General features: G+C 38.5%; 1 long non-coding RNA gene across 1 annotated transcript in view; it reads left to right on the top strand.

Moving 5' to 3' along the window:
- Positions 1 to 20782, top strand: part of LOC135227818 (uncharacterized) — a 43531-nt gene extending 22749 nt beyond the window's left edge. Inside the window, exons 2-4 of the long non-coding RNA XR_010318002.1 lie at positions 16952 to 16994; positions 19048 to 19168; positions 20613 to 20782. This is a non-coding gene — a long non-coding RNA (uncharacterized LOC135227818). The remainder of the gene's footprint in view (positions 1 to 16951; positions 16995 to 19047; positions 19169 to 20612) is intronic.
- The last annotated feature ends 1909 nt before the right edge of the window (positions 20783 to 22691 follow it).

Genomic DNA, 22691 nt, shown 5'->3' with positions numbered 1-22691 from the left:
TCTTCAGTAATCTTTTTGATTTCTTCAAGTGCTTTATCTGTGTGTTCCTTGGCTTTTTCTGTAGATTGGCTTATTTCATTTCTGAGGTCATCCCTGATGTCTTGAAGCATTCTGTATATTAGTTTTTGTATCCTACATCTGGCAATTCGAGGAAAGTATCTACATCTGGGAATGATTTGATTCTTTGATTTGGAGGTATGTAGAAGCAAGTATGGTCTGCTGCTTTATTTGATTTGATACCAACTGCTGTCTCTGAGCCATCCATAAGATATTATAATATTTTCTTTTATATTTGCTCACTAAGTCTTATATTCTTGTTTTCTTTTGTTACAGTACACCCAGATGGGCTACTAGATTGCACTATCTTGATTGCTGTAGCTTTTGCATCCCTATGTCCTGTTATCAGCTTGTCTGTGCTGTTACCAGGTATATAAGCCTATGAGTCCATTCACTGTTCTTGAATGGAATCAGCTCAAGTGTCCTGATAGCAGGTCACCTAGTGTGTGGTGTAGGCTCTCACCTATTAACTTAGAGGAGTAGTGTTGATGGTTGTATGTGCCAGTTTCTAGTAGCAGAAGGGGTCACATTCCAAGGAGGGTAGGATGCTGACAGCCTTCCCCCAAGTGTCAGTGAGGTAGGAGTGGCTTTATTCTCTAGAGCGCTCTGTTGTGTGGGCTCTGCAGCTGTACCTTAGGCACCCAATGCTTGTACCTCTATAGATTGTTAGGCGTCACTAGCCTCAGACTCCTTTAGAAGGTGGCTAGGTGGTGTGGGTGGAGCCTCAGCCCTAAGTTCCCTCATGTGGATCAGTGAGAGCTCTGTTTAATAGGTAGAGAGGTATCTGACCTCCAAACCTTGCCTTTCCTCTGCTCACCTAATACAATTACAGTCAGATTTCTATCAGAATTGCCTTTGCATTATACTAGCCACCTAGTTCCCTGTAGGGATGAAAGCCAAAGACTGTGGGTCTCTTATGCCTGGATGGAGCTGGTTCTGTATTGTTATTCTGGTTTATGAAGTCAGGGAAGGATTTTTCCTTTGATTGTTAAATGCTGCTTTTCTCAGGGTAGGAGAATGGGTTAGAAAAGAAAGAAGAAAAAGAAAAAACCAGCAGTGCACTTCACTTTCTGGCCCAGGGAATTCCAATGTTAATGAAGCTGGGTGGGGCAGGGAGGGAAGGGATCAGATAGACAGTAGAGAGTAACATGGCAAGATAGAGAAAGTTACTTAGCTTGTTTGGTGAGGACTGTTTTCCCTGAGATTCCAGAGGGGTTTATAGCTTGTGTGCACTGGCTGGATCCCTGCTGAGACCGCCCCAGAGAGTTAGGGCTGCTTCCTGTCCTTGCACCATCTCAGGAAGCCACAATCACCTCCTCCACGCTTAGTCCAAGCGCAGTGCCAAGGTTTCCTGTCTGGGACGCTGTGCTCCAGGCTCCAAAACGAATGCTGCTTCCCCATGGTTTTTTGTTTGCCTGGCAGCTGAATCTGTGTGCAGCCTGCGTGTGCTGGCTGGGTCTCCTCCGAGGTTGTTCCCAGGGGTTAGGCCTGCATCCGTGCATGCCCGTTGCAGTAACCCACAATCAGCCCCACCACTCTGGCACCAGAGAACTGCGAGGACTCCAGGCTGTGGCATGGCACACTAGCTCCGGAAGTGGTCGCTGCTTCAGCATGTGGCATCTTGCTCTCCTGTCACTCAGGTCAACTCCTTAGTTCTGTGTTTGATGGTCAGGGTTCGTATGTAATCGATTCACTTGTTTTTTCGAGTCTTTGTTGTGAGAGGTATAAGCGGAAGCTTCTACCTAGTCAGCCGTCTTGGTCCCGCCCCATCACTGAACATTTTGATCAAAGATTCTGTAGAAGAATCTTGATCAAAGGGGCGGAAATGCAGAGTAGCATTTCAAGTTTTCATAGAATCCATAGTTTTTGGAGCCATGAAGGCTGGATGGACCCCTGAAACTCTTGCCCTGAGATAATCTTTAGACCTTAAACCTAAAACAAAAAATATCCCCTGAAGCGTTCTTAAAACCAAGCAATAGTAAAGAATGTCTGCCTTGAGCACTGGTATCAAACTGACAACAGCAACTCAAAAGATTACATGGGATACTTAGGGGGCACTGAATCTATGTTAATGGAGGAGAAACAACTTGGAAAAGAGAGTGAGAATGGTTTCACAACCTGAAAAATGCAATCAGTGTCACTGAATTGTACATGTAGAAATTGTTGAATTGCTGTATGTTCTGCTGTGTACATTAACAATGACAAAAGCAAAATAAATTAGAAAAAGAATTTTTGCATCTATATACATGAGGGATATCGGTCTGTGGTTTTCTTGTGATGTCTTTGCCTGGTTTTAGTATCCAGGTGATTTTGGCTTTAGAGAATGCATTGGTTGTGTGTTCCAGCTATCACTGTTTACCTTCAAGTTGATATTATGCCACTTCACATATGTAAGAACCTTCGTGCCAGCCTTTTGGTACTGTTGCCATATTTTGACATCTACGTATGTTATAAATTCCACAGTGCAATGTTCTTTTTTCTTTAAACAGAAGATTATCTTTTAAAAGTAATTAAAATATTAAGAAAACTAGTCCTGGGGGGGCAGGGCCAAGATTGTGGAGTACTCAGACTCTTAGTCCCTCTTAAAACAAAGATCCCAAAAAACAGGTGCATCGATTATATAGGACAATCTAGGAGCCCTAACAGCAAAGACAAAGTTATAGAATTGGACTGAGCAGCAGGGGGAGGAAAAGACAGTTCAGAAGTGGTGAGGAGTTGCAAGACCTGACCTGGCAGGAGCTGGCACCCCTCAGACCAGATGCACTGGTGAGAGCATGATGAGAAAAGCAGTGGCATTTGGGATGTGTTTTCCACATCAGGAGAGACAGAGCAAGCGACGGAGAGTTCATTCAAGCCTCCAAAATCAATGAAAAGCAGTGCTCTCCACATAGGATAAGTAGTAGGGTCTAATCTACTGCGCAATCCAAAAAACACCCCTTTGGAAAAAGTTCCCCATTTTCTGACCCTTCCCCACTCTGCACTGGGTCCTGATCCAGCTTCCATGATAACCACTTTCCCTGTGCTGTAAGTAGGACCCATTGTGTGCCATGAGGTATCCTCCCAGCCTTGGAGATGGAAAAAATTTACAAACAGGAAAAAATAATCTGTCAGCTTGCCTAAGCTGGGAACTTAGTGCCAAAATAGCTTCTTTGCCTAGGCACAGGCATAAGCGGTCCACAGACTTTGAATGCCTCTCACACCTGCATAGACCTCTGTGGGCTCATTTCAACAGTGTAGGCCTTCATTAGCACAGTACAACAGGGTATATATCTGAAGTCTAACGTCAGCTGTTTCAGCTATATGGTGGAGAGGCAGATTTGTGATGTTTGACACCACTCTGCCTGTTAAGCAGGGTCCTCACCTTCCCACATCAGGGGCCTGAGGACTGGTGGCTTCACCCATGCCACCTAGCCCCCCTCAAAAGGGGTCATCCAAGGATAAGTGGTGACTCCCAGTCCTTACAGCCAACAGCATTGGGTGTCCATAATTGCTTGCCAAACCCACCCACCTAGGTGCTATAGGGAACGGGGACATGCTTTCCTCACACTCATGGGTGGTTGTCAGTCCCCTGCCTTTCTCAGTACATGACCCCCTACTGAAGCCACATACCTGTGCCTTACCAATCACCCTCACTCGTCTAAGACTGTAGGGTAGAGCCTGCACCACACATTTGATACCAACTACCTCAACACCTGAGCTGAATGTATACAAGAAAGTAAATGGACTCCTGGGCTCATATACATAGTAATGGCTCTAACCATCTGATGACAGGACGTTAGAGCTTCAAAGGTGCCAATAATCATACTAACTCACTCGAGCAGCCTATTTCGCCTATCAAAACAAAATATGAAGCTAGGACACAGTAAGCAAACATAAAGTAAATACGATAACTTATTGATGGCTTGGAGACAACAGTCAATATCAAAACACATAAAGAGGCAGACCATGATGGCTTCAGTAAGCTCCCAACACAGAGAATCAAGAAATATTCTGGAAAAAGAGAACTTCCTGGGACTAGCAGAGGTAGAACACAGAAGATTAATATACAGACCTCTTCAAGAGATCAGGAGGGAGACCAAGCAAAATGCAGAACAAGCCAAGGAACACACAGACATAGCATTAGAGGAATTGAAGAAGATTAGGAAAGAGCATAATGACAAATTAACAGGCAGCAAGAATCCATAGAGAGACATCAAATAGAAATTCAGAAGATTAACAATAAAATTTCAGGATTAGACAACTCAATAGGAAGTCATAAGAGCAGAATTGAGGAAATGGAAGTCAGATTAATGAGACTGAAGACAAAGCACTTGACAACAACTCATTGGAGGAAAAACTAGATAAAAGAATTAAAATGAAGAAACCCTAAGAATTATGTGGGATTTTATCAAGAGAAACAACCTATGAGTGATTGGAATAAGTGAATGGGCGGGGGGCAGGGAGTTGAGACAATAGATTATACAGAATTGTTGGAGATATGTTGGCAGAAAACATCCCTGATACCGTGAATGTTTGAAGATACCTATCCAAGATGCTCATTGAACCCCACACAAGGTAAATCCCAAGCCAAAGTCACCAAGGATATTATAATCACCCTTGCCAAAACCAAAGAGAAAGAGAAAATTTTAAGAGCAGCAAGGGATAAACAAAAAGTCACCTACAAAGGAGAGTCACTAAGACTAAGCTTGGACTACTCAGCAGAAACCATGTAGGCAAGAAGGCAATAGATGAGCTACATAAAGCCTTGAATGAAAAAATTGCCAGCCAAGAGTTATATATCCAGCAAAACTGTCTCTGAAATATACAGGTGAAATTAGGACATTTCCAGATAAAGAGAAGTTTAGGGAATTTGCAAAAACCAAATCAAAATTACAAGAAATACAACCCAAGTCCCCTGGTTAGAAAATCAATAACATCAGATAATAACACAAGACTAGAACACAGGACAGAGCCACCAGATCTCAACCCAGATAGGGAAATCACAAAAATAAATCAAAGCTAAAATGCTGAAAACAAGAAAACAGAGATGTCATTATGTAAAAGATGACAACATTAAAACAATAAAGAGGGACTAAGAAATGTAGGCATAGATCTTCCATATGCAGAAGAAGTCAAGGTGATATAAAGAAATAAAAGTTAGATTTAAACTTAGAAAAATGGGGCTAAATATTAAGGTAACCACAAAGGAAACTAACAATCTTACAGATCAAAATATAAAACAAGAAAAATGAAAAGACTCAGCAAATACAAAAGCAACAACAATGAAAAAGAAGAAAAGACAATATATGAAGAACTACTCAGTGCAGAACATTAAGTGGAACGAAGAAACTGTCAACAACACACACACACACAAAAGACATCAAAATGACAGCACCAAACTCATACCTATCAATAGGTATGCTGAATATAAATGGACTAAATGCACCAATCAAGAGACAGAGAGTGGCAGAATGTATATAAAAACAGGATCCATTTATATGCTGCCTACAAGAGGCACACCTTAGTCTTAAAAACACAAACAAAAACTCAAAGGATGGAAAAAATATATATCAAGCAAACAACAATCAAAAAAGAGCAGGAATGGCAATATTAATTCCTGACAAAATAGACTTTAAAGTAAAATCCACCACAAAGGATAAGGAAGGACACTATAGAATGATTAAAGAGTCAATATACCAGGAGGATATAACCATAATAAACATTTACACACCCAATGACAAGGCTCCAAACTACATTAAAAAAAAAAAACTAACCGCATTGACAAGAGAGATCAACAGCTCCACAATAATAGTAGGAGACGTCAACACACCACTTTCGGTGCAGGACAGAACAGCCAGAAAGAAGCTCAATAAAGACATGGAAGATCTAAATGCCACAATCAACCAACATGACCTCATAGATATATACAGAACACTCCACCCAACAGCAGCCAAGTTTACTTTCTTTTCCAACTCACATGGAACATTCTCCAAAAAGGACCACATATTAGGACACAAAGCAAGCCTTAACAGAATTCAAAAAGTGGAAATATTACAAAGCATCTTCTCTGAACATAAAGCCATAAAAGTAGAAATCAATAATAGAAAAAGCAAGGAAAAAAAATCAAACACATGGAAACTGAAAAACACTTTGCTCAAAAACTACTGGCTTATAGAAGAAATTAAGGATGGAATAAAGGAATTCATAGAATCAAATGAGAATGAAAACACTTCCTACCAGAACATTTTGGACACAGCAAAAGCATTGCTCAGAGCTCAATTTATAGCAATAAATGCACACATCCAAAAGAAGAACTGGCCAAAATCAAAGAGTTATCCCTACAACTCGAACAAATAGAAAAAGAACAGCAAAAGAAGCCCTCAGGCACCAAAAGAAAGCAAATAATAAAATCTAGAGCAGAATTAAATGAAACAGAGAACAGAAAACAATTGAAAGCATTAGCAAGAACCAAAGCTGATTCTTTTTTAAAAGATCAACAAAATCAGTAAACCATTGGCCAAACCGACAAAAGAAAACAGGAGTGGAAGTAAATAATGCAAAGAAGAAATGAGATGGGCAATATCACAACAGACACAACTGAAATGAAAAGAATCAGAATAGTAGGAACCCTTGTGGCGTAGTGGTTAAGTGCTACAGCCGCTAACCAATAGGTTGGCAGTATAAATCCACCAGGTGCTCCTTGGAAACCCCGTGGGGTGGTTCTATCCTATAGCGTCGCTATGAGTCAGAAATGACTTGATGGCAATGGGTTTGGTTTGGTTTGGGTATAATAGAATACTATGAAAAATTCTACTCTGACAAATCTGAAAACCTAGAAGGAATGGACAAATTTCTAGAAACACAATACCTATCTAAATTAACACAAACAGGTAGAACAACAAAATAAACCTATAACAAAAGAAGAGATTGAAAAGGTAATTAAAAAACTCCCAACAACAACAACAACAACAACAGAAAAAGCCCTGGCCCTGACAGCTTCTCTGGAGAATTCTACCAAAATTTCAGAGAAGATTTAACACCACTACTGCTAAAGGTATTTCAGAGCGTACAAAAGGGTGGAATACTCCCAAACTCAATCTATGAAGACAGCATAACCCTGATACCAAAACCAGGAAAGACACCACAAAAAAAAAAAAAAAAAGAAAATTACAGACCGATATGCGTGATGAACTTAGATACAAAAATCCTCAACAAAATTCTAGCCAATAGAATTCAACAATGTATCAAAAAAAAATTCACCATAACCAATTGGGATTCATACCAGGTATGCAGGAATAGTTTAGCATTAGAAAAACAATCAATGTAATCCATCACATAAATAAAACAAAAGCCAAGAACCACATGATCTTATCAATTGATGCAGAGAACAGATATGTGACAAAGTCCAACACCCATGCATGATAAAAACTCTCAGCAAAATAGGAAGAGAAGGGAAATTCCTCAACATAATAAAGGGCATTTATGCAAAGACAACAGCCAGCATCATCCTAAATGGACAAAGCATTCCCCTTGAGAACGGGAAACAGACAAGGAAGCCCGGTATCACCACTTTTATTCAACATTGTGCTGGAGGTCCTAGCTAGAGCAATTAGGCTAGAAAAAGCAATAAAGGGCATCCATATTGGTAAGGAAGAAGTAAAAGTATCTCTTTTTGCAAATGATATGATCTTATACACAGAAAACCCTAAGGAATCCTCAAGAAAACTACTGAAACTAAACAAAGATTTCAGGAGAGTATTAGGATACAAGATAAACATACAAAAGTCAGTTGGATTCCTCTACACCGACAATGAGAACGTTGAAGAGGAAATCACCAAATCACTACCATCTACAATAGCCCCCAAGAAGATAAAATAAAATACTTAGGAATAAATCTATCCAGGGACGTAAAAGACCTATACAAGAAGTGGACCCAAGATGGCAAAATAGACAGATGCTTCTGGAGAGCCCTCTTACAACAAAGACCCGAAAAAACAAATGAAATGAGTATATTTATGAAAAACTAGGAACCCTGAACATCAAGGGCAAGCTTAGAAAACGAGCTGAAGGGCGGGGGAGGACTTACTGGACCTGAATTGCTGGGAGCCCTCAGTCAACATTCCTGGGAGAGGCAGCAGCAGGCTGGTAGTAGCATTTGGCTGCAGTTTCCTCAGGGAGAAGCAGCCAGCCACACAGCCTACTCACACCTCCGGAACCAGAGAAGAAAGGCGCTCCTGGCAAAAGCTAAGTACATGCATATATTTTACCGTGACTCCCCACCCCCCGCTCCTAGGCCGGATTCAGGGGGTGATTTCCCTAGGCCTGAGATAGGCCCTGTTGAGTGCCTAGAGGCATCCTCCCGGCCTTGGAGAAGGAATAAATTTCAATTGAGGGAAAAGATAATTTGTCCGCTCCACTAACCAGGTGAGCTCAGGACAGAAGCAGCTCCGATCCAGGCATAAATGATCCGTGGACTTTGAGTACCTTTCCCCTTGCATGGACCTGTGTGGGCCTATTTCAGGAGAATAGGCCCTTGTTGGCAGGCTCCAACCACTTCAGCTATGCGGCCGAGAGGTGGGTGTTTGATGTTTGACGTTGCTTTGCCTATTAAACAGCGTCCTCACCTACCCACTTCAGGGGCCTAAGACCTGGTGGCTCCACTCAGGTCACCCAGTGACCTGCGACAGGGGTCCAAGGATAACTGGTACCTCCCAGTGCTTACAACCAAAAATATTGTGTGCCTGTGACCCATCTGCAGAACCCACCCATTTGCATGCTTTAGGGAACAGAGACACATTTTGCTCAGAGACATATGGGAGATGATTCTCAGCCCCCTGCCTTTTTCAGAGTGTGTCCCCCTGCTACAACCAGATACTGGTACCTATGCAAATCACCCCTGCCCCTCTGAAGTCTGTAGGACAGAGCCTGTACCACACACTTGTTGATCAGCTACCTGGACACTTGAGCTGAATTCATACAAGAAAAGTGAATGGATTCCTAGACTGATATACCTGATAAGAGCTCTAGCCATCTGGGAACAGGACATCAAAGTGCCAAAGGTGAAAACAATCAAGCTAGCTCACTCAAGCAACCCATTTGGGCATATCAAAACAAAACAAAGCAGGAAGCTACAACACCATAAGCAAACAAAATAAACTAATACAATAACTTATAGATGGCTCAGAGACAACGGTCAATATCAAGTCACATAAAGAAACAGACCATGATCGCCTCAACAAGCTCTGAAAACGAAGAATCAAGGGATCTTCTAGATGAAAGTGCCTTCCTGGAATTACCAGAGGCAGAATACAAAAGATTAATATACAGAACCATTCAAGACATCAGGAAGGAAATGAGGCAATACACAGAACAAGCCAAGGAACACACAGATCAAACAATTGAAGAAATTAAAAAGGTTATTCAGGAACATAATGAAAAATTTAATAAGCTGGAAAAATCCACAGACAGATAGCAATCAGAAATTCAGAAGATTAAGAATAAAATTACAGAAGTAGACAACTCAATAGAGGTCAGAGGAGCAGAATTGAGCAAGTGGAAGGCAGAATTCCTGAACTTGGAGATAAAGCACTTGGCACTAATATATTTGAAGAAAAATCAGATAAAACAATTTGAAAAATTGAAGAAACCTTAAGAATCTTGTGGGAGTCTATCAAGAGAAATAACCTACGGGTGATTGGAGTAGCAGAACAGAGAGGGAGAACAGAAAGCACAGAGAGAATTGTTGAAGACTTGTTGGCAGAAAACTTCCCTGATATCGCAAAAGATGAGAAAATATCTATCCAAGGTGCTCATTGAATTCCACATAAGGTAGATTTTAAAGAAAGTCACCAAGACGTATTATAATCAAACTTGCCAAAACCAAAGATAAAGACAGAATTTTAAGAGCAGCTAGGGATAAAGGAAAAGTTACCTACAAAGGAGAACATTAAGAATAAGCTTGGACTACTTGGCAGAAACCATGCAGGCAAGAAGGCAATGGGATGACTTATCTAAAAAACTGAAGGAAAAACATTGCCAGCCAAGAATCTTATATCCAGCAAAACTGTCTCTCAAATATGAAGGTGAAATTAGGATATTTCCAGATAAGTAGGAGTTTAGGGAATTCTTAAAAACCAAACCAAAACTACGAGAAATACTTAAGGGAGTTCTTTGGTTAGAAAATCAATAATATCAGGTATCAACCCAAGACTAAAATACTGGGCAAAGCGATCTATTAAGAAAACATTCTACATCCCACTTTGGAGAGTGTCGTCTGGGGTCTTAAACGCTAGCAAGCAGCCATCTAAGATGCATCAATTGATCTCAAGCCACCTGGATCAAAGGAGAATGAAGAACACCAAGGACACAAGGTAATTACGATCCCAAGAGACAGAAACGGCCACATAAACCAGAGACTCCATCAGCCTGAGACCAGAAGAACTAGATGTTGCCTGGCTACAACCGATGACTGCCCTGACAGGGAACACAACAGAGAAGCCCTGAGGGAGCAGGAGAGCAGTGGAATGCAGACCCCAAATTCTTGTAAAAAGACCAGACTTAATGGTCTGGCTGAGACTAGAAGGACCCTGGTGGTCATGGCCCCCAGACCTTCTGTTGGTCCAGTACAGGAACCATTCCCAAAGCCAACTCTTTGGACATGGATCAGACTGGACAATTGGTTGGAGAGGGATGTTGGTGAGGAGTGAGCTTCTTGGGTCAGGTGGACACTTGAGACTATGTTGGCATCTCCTGCCTGGAGGGGAGATGAGAGAGCAGAGAGGGTTAGAAGCTGGTGAAATGGGCACGAAAAGAGAGAGTGGAGGGAGGGAGCAGGCTGTCTCATTGGGGGAGAACAATTGGGAGTATGTAGAAAGGTGTATGTAAGTTTTTTGTGAGAGACTGACTTGATTTGTAAACTTTCACTTAAAGCACAATAAAAATAATAAAAAAAAACACAAACAAAAGGAATTTAGTGCAGGAGTATAAGAGGAACAAAGAAATCCTCAGCACCACAGAGAAAGTACTACAAACTGACAACAATAAACTCACACCTATCAATTATTACACTGAACATAAATGGCCTAAAAACAAACCAAACTCTTTGCTGTCAAGTCGATTCCGACTCACAGCGACCTTATAGGACAGAATAGAACTGCCTCATGGGGTTTTTAAGGACCACCTGGTGGATTTGAACTGCTAACCTTTTCATTAGCAGCCATAGCTCTTAACCACTATGCCATCAGGGTTTCCAAATGGCCTAAATTCACCCATAAGGAGATGGAGAGTGACAGAATGGATTAAAAAAAAATAAATAAACCAGCATCCATCTGTATACTGTCTACAAGAGTGATGCCGTAGAAACAAAGACGTAAATGTATTACAAATGAAGGTTGGAAAAAAACATATACCAAGCAAAGAGCCACCAAAAAAGAGCAGGAGTACAATACTAATCTCAGATAAAATAGACTTTAAAACAAAATCTACCACAGAAGGCAAATAAAAAAAAAAGGGCCCTATATAATGATTAAAGGGACAAACCATCATGAAAACATAATCATAATAAATGTCTACACACTCAATGACTGGGCTTCAAAATACATAAAACAAATGAGTGTCATTGAAAAGAGAATTTAGCAGTTCCACTATAGTAGCAGAAGACTTCAACACACCAATCCTGGTAAAGAACAGAACATCTAGAAAGACACTCAAAGATACAGAAGATTTAAAGGCTGCAATCAGCCAACTTGAACTCATAGACATATACAGAACAGCCCACCCATCAGCTGCAAAGTACACACTCTTTTCCAATGTACATGGAACATTCTTCAGAATAGACAACATAGTAGGCCGCAGAACAACCCTCAACAAAATCTAAAACATTGAGATAATACAAAGTATCTTCTTAGATTGCAATTTCATCAAAGTAGAAATTAACAACGTGAAGATCAAGTAAAAGAAATCCATTACATGGAAACTAAATAACAAGGTGCTTAAAAACCACTGGGTAATAGAAGAAGTCAAAGATGGAATAAAAAAATTCTAGAATTAAATGAGAATGATAACACATCATACCAAAACCTTTGGCAGTGATCAGAGGTCAATTTATAGCAATAGGAGCACACATCACAAAAAAGAAGAAAGGGAGAAAATCAAAGCATTAGCTACACAACTTGAACAAATAGAGGACAGCCAAAGAAGCCAGAAGTAAGGAAATAATAAAGATCAGAGCAGAAATAAATGAAATAGAGAATGGAAAAACAATAGAAAGAATCAACAAAACTAAAAGTTGGCTCTTCAAAAGGAACAACAAAATCAACAAACCACTGGCCAAACTGACAAAAGAAAAACAGGAGAGGATGCAAATAACCCAAATAAGAAATGAAACGGGGGACATTACAACAGACCCAAATGAAATTAAAAGAATTTTAACAGAGTATTATGAAAAACCATACTCCAACAAATTTGAAAATCTAGAGTAAATGGACAAATTTCTAGAAACACACTGTTTACCCAAACTATCACAAATCTATGTTGAAAATCTGAACAGACCCATATCAACAGAAGAAATCGAAAAGGTTAAAAAAAAAAAAAAAAAAACTACATACAAACAAAGCCCTGGCCCAGATGGCTTCACTGAAGAATTCTACCAAACATTCAGAGAACTTACGCCAATACTACTCAAATTATTTCAGAACAGAGAAAAGGAAGGATACTTCCAAATTCATCTGATGAAGCCATCATAACCCTGATACCAAAACCAGGCAAAGACACCACAAAAAAAGAAAATTGCAGACCAATATCTCTCTTGAACATAGATGCAAAAATTCTCACACAAAATTCTAATAGAATTCAGCATCATATCTAAAAAAATAATACTCCATGACCAAGTAGAATTCATACCAGGCATGCAAGGATGGTTCAATATTAGAAAGTTAATCAACGTGATACACCACACAAAGAGTCACATGATCGCCTCAATGGACACAAAAAAGGCATTCAATAAATTCGAACACCATTTCTGATAAAACTCTCAACGAAATAGGTATAAAGGGAAATTTCTCAACATAATAAAGGGCACCGATACAAAACAAACAGCCAACATCATTCTTAAGGGAGAGAGGCTGAAAACATTCCCCCTGAGAACAGGAAGAAGACAAGGATGTCCTTTATCATCACTCATATTTAACGTTGTGTTGGAAGTCTCAGCTAGAGCAATAAGGCAAGAAAAAGAAACAAAGGGCATCCAAATTGATAATGAAGAAATACAACTGTCCCTATTTTCAGATGATATATACTAGATATAGAAAACCCAAAAGACTCCACAAGAAAACTACTGGAACTAATAGAAAGATTCAGCAGATTAGCATGATACAAGACAAATATACAAAAATCAGTTGGATTCCTATACACCATTAAAGAGACTGGTGAAAAGGAAATCAGGAAAACAATACCATTTATAACAGCCCCTAAAAAATAAAATACTTAGGAATAAATCTAACCAGGGATGTAAAAGACATATAGAAAGGAAACTAGAAAACACTACTGCAAGAAACCAAAAGAGATCTACAAAAAAGGAAAAACATACCAGGCTCTGGATAGGTAGACTCAACATTCTGAAAATGACAATTCTACCCAAAGTAATCTACAAATGTAATGCAATTCCGATCCAAATACAACAACATTCTTTAAAGAGATGAAAAAAACAATCATTAACTTTATACCAAAAGGCCAGAGGCCGCATATAAGTAGAGCATTATTGAAGAAGAAGAAAGTAAAAGGACTCGCACTACCGGATCTCAGAACCTAGTATACAGCTATAGTAGTCAAAACAGCCTGGTACTGGTACAACAGATACATCGAACAATGGGACAGAATCGAGAACCCAGATGTAAATCCACCCACCTATGGACACGGGGGTCCAAAGTCCATCAAATGGGGAAAGACTGTCCTTTTAACAAATAGTGCTGGCAAAATTGGATGTCCATCTGCAAAAAAATAAAATAAAATGAAACAGAGCCCATACCTCACACCATACAGAAAAACTAATTCCAAATGGATCAAAGACCTAAATATAAAATCAAAAACTATAAAGATCATAGAAGAAAAAACAATCAACACTAGAGATCCTATGACACGACATTAACGGGATACAAACCATAACTGACAACATACAAACTCCAGAAGATAAGCTAGATAACTGGGATCTTCTAAAAACTAAACACTTACGCCATCAAAAGACTTCACCAAAAGAGTAAAAAGAGAACCTACAGATAGGAAAAAAAAATTGGCTATTATGAATCCAACAAAAGTCTAATTTCTAAAATCTACAGGAAAATCCGACACCTCTACAACAAAAAGGCAAATAATTCAATTAAAAATGTGCAAAGGGAACGAACAGATACTTCAGCAAAGAAGACATTCAAGTGGCTAACAGACATATGAAGAAATGGTTGCAATTACTAGGCATTAAACAAATGCAAATCTAAACCACAATGAGATACCATCTCACCCCAGCATTACTGTCAAGAATCAAAAAAAAAAAAAAACAGAAAATATCAAATGTTGGAGAGCCTGCAAGGAGATTGGAACTCTTAGCACTGCTGGTGGAAATGCAAAATGGCACAACCATTTTGGAAAATGACATGGTGCATCCTCAGAAAGCTAGAAATAGAAACACCATATGATCCAGCAATCCCACTTCTAGGAATATACCCTAGAGAAATAAAAGCTGTTTCATGAATAGACACACGTGCACACCCATGTTCATTGCCGCATTTTTCACAATAGCAATACAATATGGTGGAAATAACCTGGGTGCTCATCAACAGATGAATGGATAAACAAACCATGGTATACACACAATGGAACATTATGCAACGATAAATAACAATAATGAATCTGTGAAGCATCTCACAACATGGATGAATCTGGAGGGCTGAGTGGAATAAGTCAATCACAAAAGGATAAATATTGTATGAGACCCCTACTATAAAAACTCCAGAATAGGTTTACACACAGAAAGAAACAATCTATGATGGGTATGAAGGAGGGGAGGGGCAGGGATGTAAAACACTAAATAAACAAATAGATAAGTGGTAACTTGGAAGGGTAAGACCGTATGCAATACTGGGGAAGCCAGCACAACTTGTTCAGGCTTTGCCCAAAGATCAGACAGGCCCGTAAAACGAAACAAGACTAAAGGGACGCAACAGCCTAGGTGGAAGGACTAGAAAGCAGGAGGAGACAGGAAATAGGGAACCCAAGGTCGAGAAGGGGAGTGCTGAGATGTCCTGAGGTTGTTAACCAACAACATAAAACAATATGTGTACTCTTTAATAAGAAGCTAGTTTGTTCTGTAAACCATCTAAAGTTCAATAAAAATAAATAAATAAATAAAGCCTGCATCAATCAGTAATTAAAACATTTAAGGTAAACTCAACTAAGCAAATTATTGCAATTATTGCACTTACTAATTGTAATTACTATATGATAATGAGATAATATTTAACAAATACTTTAATTGGTATTTAAAAATATAAATTTTATACATAACAATGTAGTTCAGTCTTTATAAAGAATTAAAATAACCTCTATAATGCATATATGTCCGGTTTTTAAATACAATTCTCTTTTACTTTTAAAAGATAAAAGGTATTATCTCTCTATGGTAGGTTTGTTAGGAACTCAATGGCAATATTTGCAAGATGCTTTCATTCAGAATCTTGCAGATATGCTGACTGAAATTAAAATATTAAAATATTCCAAGTACTATTGTTATGTGTACATCTTAATGCCTAAATAGCGTTAGTAGAGATCACTGGAAAAAAAAAAAAACAAAAAAAACTTTTAAGTCTTATATTTTAGGTTGTTTATTTTCCCCATGGGGAATAGCTTTGTTATTGTTGTTGTTAGGTGCCGTCGAGTTGGTTCCGACTCATAGCGACCCTATGCACAGCAGAACGAAACACTGCCTGGTCCTGAGCCATCCTTACAATCGTTGTTAAGCTTGAGCTCATTGTTGCAGCCACTGTGTCAATCAACCTCGTTGAGGGTCTTGCTCTTTTCCACTGACCCTGTATTCTGCCAAGCATGATGTCCTTCTCCAGGGACTGATCCCTGCTGACAACACGTCCAAAGTATGTAAGACGCAGTTTCGCCATCCTTGCCTCTAAGGAGCATTCTGGCTGTACTTCTTCCAAGACAGATTTGTTGGTTCTTTTGGCAGTCCATGGTATATTTAATATTCTTTGCCAACACCACAATTCAAAGGTGTTAATTCTTCTTCAGTCTTCCTTATTCGTTGTCCAGCTTTCACATGCATATGATGCGATTGAAAATAACATGGCTTAGGTCAGGCACGCCTTAGTCTTCAAGGTGACATCTTGGCTCTTCAACACTTTGAAGAGGTCCTTTGCAGCAGATTTACCCAATGCAATGTGTCTTTTGATTTCTTGACTGCTGCTTCCATGGCTGTTGATTGTGGATCCAAGTAAAGTGAAGTCCTTGACAACTTCAGTCTTTTCTCCATTTATCATGATGTTGCTCATTGGTCCATTTGTGATGATTTTTGTGGTCTTTAATCTTCATTAGTAAGTGCTTCAAGTCCTCTTCACTTTCAGCAAGCAAGGTTGGGGAATCACTTTGGAAAATATATTTTGTCTATGTCTTCAAAATTTCCTTAAATTTTGAATGTTTACAAATTTAAATAGAATAGCATGAAGCCCACTGGTGCTCCAACAATATCTGTCACATCTTTGTTTGAAATCTACAGTGACATATGAGCAATAAATTATACTTATATGAGAATAGTAAATACTTGAGAACCAATGAGGAAAAGGGGAAATTCTAATTGTTTCTTTTCACACCACCTCCAGACCATAGATATTAACATCTCTGTTTTTTTTTTTTTTTCCAGAAGTTTGGAGAGTAATAATACTTTGCCCAAGATCACACAGCAAGTATGTGTTGAGCTGAGATTTGAATGCAGGACTGTCTAACAAGAACCCCTTTCCACTGAGTCAGTTACAACTCACAGAGACCCTATAGGACACAACAGAACTGCCCCATAGGGTTTCCAAAAAGCCCCTGGTAAATTCAAACTGCAGACATTTTGGTTAGCGGCTGAGCTGTTAACCACTGAGGTGTCTAACAATAGTCCAATTAAATGTATAAAATCTTGAAATGCTAGAATTGAGAGAGGTATTAAAGATGACATATCCAATGTTCCATCCAGTGCTTTTGTCCTTGAACAATATAAATGCTAAGTGATTTTCAGGCTATGCTTGAACAGTTCTAATTTGGGTATGTGGCTGCACAGTAAGGCAGCTAGTTTCATTTCTGGATGTCTGACTGCTAAAATGTTTTTATTTGTCTTGAAACAAAATATGTCTCCCCATGGTTTCCAGCAGTTAGTTTTACTTCAATCTCTTAAAGACATATTTAAAAAAAAGTAAAAAAAAAAATCGATAAATTTCATTGCTGTCTAGCCTATTTCAACTCCTAATGACTCTATATGTCAAAGTAGAAGTGCCCCATTGGGTTTCCAAGGCTGTAATCTGCACAGAGTCGACTGCCACATTCAAAAGTCTGGAACCAACAATGGCAGTAATGGAATGGGGCAGTTTTGTAGCAGGTAGAAATGGATCAAGAAACTTTGGCATAAATAGAATTAAATACCTACTGCTTGGCTTGCTAAGTCACTTGGCATGCAAGTCAGACTTACAGGGTGAATGATGTTATATTCACATTTATTTATTTAATAGAAATCTCCAAGGACATTAAATATGCAAAAAATCATTAAGTAAGAAATTGGAGCAATGTATCAGGATATAGGAAATACACACATATAAAATATTAAGGGAAATATATGATTCACAATTAATTGAATTCACTTATGGAAAAACTAACATTATACTGAAAGGATATTTGAAAGAGTTAATGTAGTGATAGAAAAAAGGTAGTTTTTTTCTTCATATTTTTTTCAAAAATAATGATTATATTTTCTCTAAAATTTATCTTGTGTTTAAAATGCAATTTATGATTGTATAACTAATGAATGAAATTTGAAAAGAGGTAAATCTTAAGGAAGAAAGGGAAAAGTTCTCATAATCCCACCATAGACATTCATGATTAGGTTCAATGTTGTGTTAATAGTCTTTCTTTTGTAAATGTGCAGACCCCTGTTTTGTTTGTTTTTGTTTTACCATTCAGAACTGACTCCAGGACATAGGTCAGAGAAGCTTGCTCTGGATTAGTGGGTCAGAAGAACTGAATTATCAGGGGCTTCTTTTTTTTTTTTTTATTTCTAGGAAGCTAGGGATCTGAGAAGGCACTGGGCAGTTGGAATAGGCATAAAGGTCAACCAAAAGCTTTCTACACACACATTTAATAATGTCTAATAAAACACTGTCTTAAAAGTAACCAGTGACTCAGAAATAAATCACAGCTATATTTAATTAGGCTGTTTGCAGCGTGGTCTCGGGCACTGGAAGCATTGTTGTCCTCAGACTATAGAACTGGGAAGTGAGCATGAAGATCACCGTGGTGGAAAGCACAGGCTGTCTTCTCCTGGGCGGTAGGTTGGGTTTTGTCAAAAATACAGGAAGATGCTTGAGCCATCCAAACAGACAAAGGACTGCAAGGTGAGAGACAAAGATTTTCAAGACTGGCCTTACCCTCAGTCGAGCAGATTCAAAGAAGGAGGAAAGAAAAAAATTTAAAAAATGTGTGACAACATATTGAGGGAATTTAAGATGATTTTTTCACCGTTCTAGATCTGATGGCTTACATCATTTTAGATTGAAATTGAGGGAAGATAATAGGAATTTGGAAGTTTAAAATATACTTGGATCTTGACACTGTTATTGGTACTGGACTGCTAAGGCAGTACAAAAAACTGGACAAAATATATAAACTGTTTGTAGGCAATGGACAAGTATTACAAAAACCATGTTTACTGAGTAAAGAAAAACTCGTGATCTAGGTCTCACAACCTTGTTTGTTCTCTGCCAGGACACAATTTCCTGACTCCAAGGTAGCAAGCTGGTGTTCAAACAAAGTATGATAGCCGTGCCTATCTGAAGAGCGAGACCTCACAGGCATAGACATGCCTATCATGAAACCCTGTTATGAGGTGAATACATATGTGAGTTTTCATGTATTACTGATGAATTGACCTTTTGTCATCATAAAATATTACTCTTTGCCCCCGGTAGATTTCTTTTTTCTGATATCTAGTTTCACTGGTATTAATATAGCTATTCTAGCTTTGTTTTTTTAACTTTGTCTTTTTTGTTTTTATGTTTTTACTTTTTAACCTCCGTACCTTTACATTTGAAGTTTATGGGTTTTTTTTTTTTTTTTTTTTTTTTTCGCGTGTTTGTTTTGGTTGGTTATTTTATTTTTTAGACCACATGTATTTCTTCTTTTTTTTTTTCCTTCCCTGACATTCTCCTTTTTTTAATTGGAGTGTTTAGACTACATTTAATTTTTGATATGATTAGGTTTAAACTTACCACATTGCTGCTTGTTTTCTATTTGTAATAAACAATCTTTCTTCATTTTTCTTATATTCCATTTTATCTCAGGAGCCCTGGTGGCCCAGTGGTTAAGAACTCAGCTGCTGACCAAAAGGTTGGCAGTTTGAATCCACGAGTCGCACCTTGGAAACCCTATGGGGCAGTTCTACTCTGTCCTCTAGTGTCACTAGGAGCTGCAATCGACTCAATGGCAATGGGTTTGCTTTTGGGTTTTTTGGCTTATCATGGAGCTCTCACGGCACAAATGTTTAAGTGCTTGGCTTTAAAACTGCTAAACCCATCCAGCAGCTTCACTGGAGAAGGACCTAGTGATATGCTTCCATAAAGATTATAGCCAAGAAAACCCTGTAGGGCTGTTTTACTCTGTCACGGGGTTGATATGAGTCCAATCAGCTTGATGGCACCTAACACCAATAATAGAACATTGGCTTATCAGTTATACCTTTGTTTTTATTTTTGGTGAATGATAAAGGTTTTACCACTTTAACTTACCACAGTCTATCTTCAAATAATACCATACCATGTCATGTATAATGTAAGAAATTTACAGTATACTTTCCATTGGCTCCTCCCATGATCTGTACTACTGTTGTTATCCATTTTACTTCCACATGTTATAAAATCCATAATAAACTCTTATTATTATTCATTAGTATTTACCTTTTAAAGAGCTTTTAAGATGATAGAAATTGCTTTTCTATTTCCCTACATATTTGCCATTTTTTATTATTTTGTGTACATAGACATTTCCATTTAGTTTATTTTCTTTTTGCCAGAAGATGTCTCTTAACATTTCTTGAAGTTTGTGCCTAATAGAGACAATTATTATTATTATATTTATTCATCTGGAAATGCTTTTATTTTCCAACCATCACTTTTGAAGTATATTGGCAGTGGCTGTAGAATTTTAGGTTGGTTGTTATTTTGTTTAACACTTTAGAAATATTTTCCCATTGTCTTCTGACCTTATCATTTAAGAAATGAAATAATCATTTCCTTACTGTGTTTATGATTTTCTCTTTTTTTTCCTTTTTTTAGTAGTTCCCCTCTGATATGTGTGAGATTTTTCTTTTCATCCTTCTTGGGATTATAATGTTTTACAAAGAGGAACTTGAAGTACTTACTGATGAAGATCAAAGACTATAGCCTTCAGTATGAATTGCACCTCAACATAAAGAAAAAAAAAAAAAAAACAACCAGACCAATAAGCAATATCATGGTAAACGGAGAAAATATTGAAGTTATCAAGAACTTCATTTTACTTGGCTCTACAATCAACACCCATGGAAGCAGAAATCAAGAAATCAGATGATGTATTGCATTGGGCAAATCAGCGGCAAAAGACACATTTAAAGTGTTGAAAAGCAAAGATATCGCTTTGAGGACTAAGGTTTGCCTGAACAGAACCATGATGTTTTCAATTGCCTCACATGCATGTGAAAGCTGGACAATGAACAAGGAAGATCAAGGAAGAATTGGCACCTTAGAAATATGGTGTTGACAAAGAACATTGAATATACATGAACTGCCAGAAGGATGAACAAATCTGTCTTGGAAGAAGTACAATCAGAGTGTTCCTTAGAAGCAAAGATGGCGAGACTTCATCTCACATACTTTGGATATGTTATCAGGAGGGACAAGTCTCTGGAGAAGGACATCATGCTTGGTAAAGTAGAGGGTTAAGGACAAAGAGGAAGGCCCTCAGTGAGGTGGATTGACACAGTGGCTACAACAAACATAACAAAGATTGTGAGGATGGCACAGGACCAGGCAGTGTTTCATTGTGTTGTACATAGGGTACCTATGAGTCAGAACAGACTCAAAGACACCTAACAATAACAATGACAATATTCCCGTTTTATACTTGACTTTTCTACAAGTCAACCCAAACTACTTTAAAATTCTCCAAAATAATGTAACAATATAGCTTGGATCCTCCATGACAATCCTAACTTAAAATATTCTGTTGCTATGTTAGTCCATGTTTCACACATTTTGCTTGATCCAACGCCATGGTGATTCTGGGTCTTGGTATTATCCCTACCATATACAATGGAATCAAGTTCTACTAAGTTCGAGAAGTTCATATAAAGTAAGACCAGAATGGTGCTTATAGCAGAATGTCTGATGCTCAGTTTTGGCAAATTGTAAGAAGAGTTTAAAGTACACTACAAACTCTGACAAGCAGTTATATATTTAGGATGCCATGAACTAAAGATATGTGTTGGTAACTGACCCACAGTGTTCATGACAATTACGGAACCAGTGGTCATCACTGGAAAGTACTTGTATTCATTGTGGCTAAACTGAATGCCTCATTTTAGAGAACAGAAAGCCTTCGTAAGTTTTCTTAAAGTTCTATTTATGATTATCCACTTAGTTAAAAAAAAAAGGGAAGTAACAAATACAGAATATGATAGATTTTAGGCAGTACACTTTAAATTTATATTGAATCTAAGATTTGTACTAATCTTCAAGCCCTGATCACAAAAATGTTCCTTATGTTTTGCTTCTAGCAACCCTAGGAGCTGGGGAATTTGGACCTTCCCATGGGCAGATATGTCAGTCAATTCCTCGTCTTTAGAGTCTTAGGATCCTGTAATATGAGAGAAAGGATGACCACATTGGGCTTCATGCCTTCAGGTTGCATTTAGAAAAAACTTTTTTTTTTTTTTGTCACAATGGGAATGAAGAATGAAAAGGATGTATGTCTGGATGGTCACGGTGACCCTACTTGTGACCTACCGCACCAAACTGAAAGCAAATCAGTGTGTGCAGTCCCCATTGCAAGCCCTGAGCTGACTGGAGGGTGGAAGGAGAACTGATCAAGATGAGGAACTCACTTTTATCTTCTTGCTTTCTGGGCTTGTACTTTAAAAAATGAGACATACAGACATCTCTTTTGGTTCTCTAAATCTTCCTTGCCCCATCTAGTCTGTTTCCCTGCACTAAGATGGCCAGTATGGTCGCCTTCTTCTCCACCTTAGCCTATATTAGCTCTACAGATAGTAAAGATTCAGGCAGCATATGGGACACATGATACAGCCTAATATGTCAGTAACTAGTGAAAATAAATTTCTCCTTCCACCTATTCGTAGTCTGGAAGCTGTGCTGTTT

Source organism: Loxodonta africana, chromosome 15, assembly GCF_030014295.1.
Source record: "Loxodonta africana isolate mLoxAfr1 chromosome 15, mLoxAfr1.hap2, whole genome shotgun sequence".
Lineage (NCBI taxonomy): Eukaryota > Metazoa > Chordata > Mammalia > Proboscidea > Elephantidae > Loxodonta > Loxodonta africana.
This window is presented reverse-complemented; position numbering and strand designations above follow the sequence as displayed.